This window comes from Muscardinus avellanarius (assembly GCF_963383645.1).
Source record: "Muscardinus avellanarius genome assembly, chromosome: 5".
Lineage (NCBI taxonomy): Eukaryota > Metazoa > Chordata > Mammalia > Rodentia > Gliridae > Muscardinus > Muscardinus avellanarius.
The window spans coordinates 37730458-37734328 of NC_137790.1; the positions used below are offsets into that span (position 1 = coordinate 37730458).

At 35.2% G+C, this 3871-nt stretch overlaps 1 pseudogene across 1 annotated transcript; it reads right to left on the reverse strand.

The window, feature by feature from the left end:
• Positions 1-241: 241 nt before the first annotated feature.
• Positions 242-834, reverse strand: LOC308262985 (synaptobrevin homolog YKT6-like; annotated as a pseudogene). Its single transcript has one exon. The product of its transcript is annotated as a synaptobrevin homolog YKT6-like (transcript).
• Between the last annotated feature and the right edge of the window lie 3037 nt (positions 835-3871).

Here is a 3871-nt window from a genome sequence, read left to right on the forward strand (position 1 = left end):
CTTTGTGGTTTCATTTTCCCAAAAACACATCTTTGGGGGCCTCAAATTCTTTCTAAAAATCACAAGCAGACATATGAAGTTGAACATCACCCTCCCACCATCCCTTTGATTCCCCCGTGAACTATAAGGCAAAAAGGGCCAGTCTGCCCCACTCCTGGTTCTCTTCTTGGGGGCCTCTTCTTCATGGCTGCATTCCTGACGGGACTGGCAATGATGGTTCAGCATTGGCCTCCGTGGGCTATCACATGACTGCATAGCATGAGTTTTGTTTCGGGTAGTTTTATAGAAGGCTTTAGGCTGTGCTTCCAGCACTTCTGATTTGGACATCAGTCATCAAGCTTCTCACCTCGCTCTAACAAAGACTCCATGGTGTTGTGCAGAATGATTATGGTATCATTGAGCTTGGCCTGCAATTTACTCAGGGGATCAGCTTCTCTCGGGTTTGGGCATCTCCGGAGGTGACCATCCAGGGATGCATAGGGAATTGATTGCAGCAGGGGATCCTACTGGCCAGCTTATGCTGTCAATCTGCTTGGAGAATTTATCTATTACTTTCTTCAGCAAGGTAAAGGCCATCCAAGATGAGTATTCGCTGTCAGCAATGACTACACTGGCAAAACCATCATTCTGGACTTAGATGTGGAGCGAATATTCTGTCTTTGACAGAAGCCCTACTGCCTTTCACTGAGCGCTCCATAATCAGGTGATTTGTGAAAGTCATGAATTCCTGCACACTGGACTTCTGGAAGAAGCTGAAGGAAGACACTCTGGATTTGGCCTTGAGTACTATCACCTTCTGATTTTTTAGAGGATGCTGAGTCCATAGAGCTTCATGGTCCAGCTCCGGAAGAGCAGCACAGCCCTTGAGACCACTGCCACCTCCCAACTGCCCGTCTACTATTTTCTGGTTTTTCTACTCTTGCAAGACTAATTTCTATCCAATATCTCTTTAAACTCTTGTCCCCTTTGAGCCTCAAGATCTTAAAAAAATACTTTCTGAAACTTAGAAATCCAATTATCGTTTAAAGTTCTAATAATCTTATCTTGGGCACACTCATAATACTTTTTTACTTTTTATAAAAGCAGTCCAGCCCATTTTATTTTAAATATTTCATACTAGACAATGCCCTTCCTTTAATAACCAAGTGTTGATTAACGCATTGTACTCAACAAAATAGTCATTTACCTTTAGTTTCTATCTTTAGAAACATGAAGACCTGGGAGAAGCTTTCAAACAAGAGTGCAGCTATGATTTATTTTAACTCATTATTTTGGTCTTGTTGATTTCTTTAGGTAATTTTCCATCTTATACTTTTTTAATTCCTCTTCCAGCCAAGGGGATATGCTTCTTTCATTGTACTATTTTTAACTTAGTTATTTAGAAATATTTTAACTTTTATTTTTTATAATTTAATTGGTGCATTGTAATTATACAACATAAGTGTTAAAAAGCAATACATTTATGCACACAATATTTTCTGTGTATTCTTCCTCATAAATGTTAGTAAAATTAGTAGTAATATCTTTAGATATAGAAATAACCTTATTTGGTTTGTTTCTGTCCTCAAGCCTTCTTCTTTTTCACCCCCTAATCATCCCTTTTCACTGATTTCTCTTTTATCTGAAGTTCTTTTTTTGTTCCTATTTTTTTTTCTAGCTTCCAAATATTAGAGAAAATATATGACCCTTGGCTGTCTGAGACTGGCTGATCTCACTTCCCATAATATTCTCTAGTTCTATCTATTTTCTGCAAATGACATAATTTTGTTCTTCCTTATGACTGAGTAAAATTCCATTGTTTGAATACACCACACTTTCTTTAACCACCTAGGTTGAACTTGGCTATTGTGAAATGTGCTGCTACTGACATGGGCATGTAAATGTTATTATAGTAATCTGAGTTTAATTCTTCTGAAAAGATACTGTGAGGATGAAGTGTCTGATTTTCTTATTGCTTTTTAATCCGATTTTATTGTCAGTAGATATTTTCTATATTATTTAAATCCTTTGAATTTATTAGCAGTTTCTATATCCATCACATAATCCTATTTAATAAAATTTTATGTGCTTTTGAAAACATATATTTATTATATTTTAATCAATATAATATAATATAAAATCATTCTAATTTTGTTGAAAGAGCATTTTAATTTTTCTGAATATTTGTTGATTTTTAAGAAAATTGATTTTTAGCAATTTTGCAAAAAGTATTAAAATCTACCTATAATGTTAATGTAGCTAGCTTTCTCCATTTTTGTAAAATATATTTTGTAGTACAAAAAGAGTTAGTTCTTCTATTAAATAAATATATTTTAAACATTATAAAATGTTCTTTTATATTAATTTAAATATCTTTGCTTTGGTACCTATTCTGTTAATAAATATGTTCAGCTTTTTTATACTTAATATTTCAAAGAGTAACTCTTCTATTATTTCATTTTATTGTCCCAATAAAATATTCAACATACAACAACACATACAAACACACGCTTACATGCACATACACACACAACAATAAAAATGGGCATTAAATTGAATAGACATTTCTTGAGAAAAGAAACACAAATATCCAACAACTACATGGAAAAAATTTAAAAATGAAGGAGACAAGAAAAGAGTTAGGCAAAAGAAAAATGAGACTTGAGGATAGAGGTAGTTCAAATAATACTATGCCTATGTATGAAGATGTCACTACCTCTCTCACTAACACGTATGGGCAGAAAAGTGGGGGTAATTGGTAGAATGCAGAGAGAAACACACCAAGTGATATATGACTGTATGAATGTAATATAATTATGATGTGTAATTGCAATGTCTCAATAAATGTTTAGTATATAAAAACATATGTAAACCCCAAACACAAAATAAATGCATGTGAATAAATTATGATGTGTACATACATTACATATGCATATATTATGTTTTATTGTGTGGTGCTGGGAATGAAACCCAGGAGCAATCTACCTTCAAGCTACACCCCCATCCCTGTTTTTATTCGTTCATACAGGGTCTCACTGAGTTGCAAAGAGCCTCACTAAATAGCTGAGGCTGTCCTCCAGCGATCCTCCTGTCTCATCCTCCCAAATGCTGGGATTACAAGCATTTTTTTAAATTATTCGTTGATTGTCATTTTTTGGCTTTTCATCCACATATTAATATATTCTTATATATTGTCATTGAGGTAGATAAATCTTTAATGGTCTAGATTTCCTTTTTTTTTTTTTTTTGGTGTTACTGGGGTTCCTGGAAGCCCTTCTACTTCCACCGGGCTTTAAACTTTTTTTTTTTTTTAATTTGGAAACAGGGTCTCTTAAACCAGCGTGGCTGGCTTTGAACCTGCAAGATCCTCCTGTCTCCGCCTCCCAAGCGCGGGGATTACAAGCGTGCGCCACTACGCCAGACTAGATTTCTTTTTATTACTGTAAAGAGCATTCAAATTTGTTCCAGATGATGCATAATTATTTTACTAGTTTAATAACTTTTTCCTGTCAGTGCTTATGTTTACATTGAAGTGTGATCTAGACCACTACACTTAAAGTGGATTTGGGGGAAGCTAGATCATCTTCATAATGAACAAGGTTGCCGGGCGTGGTGGCGCATGCTTGTAATCCCAGCATTCAGGAGGCTGAGACTGGAGGATCACGGTTCGTGGACAGCTTCAGCTACTTAGTGAGGCCCTCTGCAACTTAGTGAGAACCTGTTTCAAAATAAATTTATATAGCCAGCCGCGCTGGTTTAAGAAAGACCCTGTTTCCAAATAAAATAAAAATATAAAATAGGTCTAGGAGTGTAGCCCGGAGGTAGAAGGGCTTTCAGGAACCCCAGTACCACCAAATAAATAAATAAATAAATAAATAAATAAATAAATAAA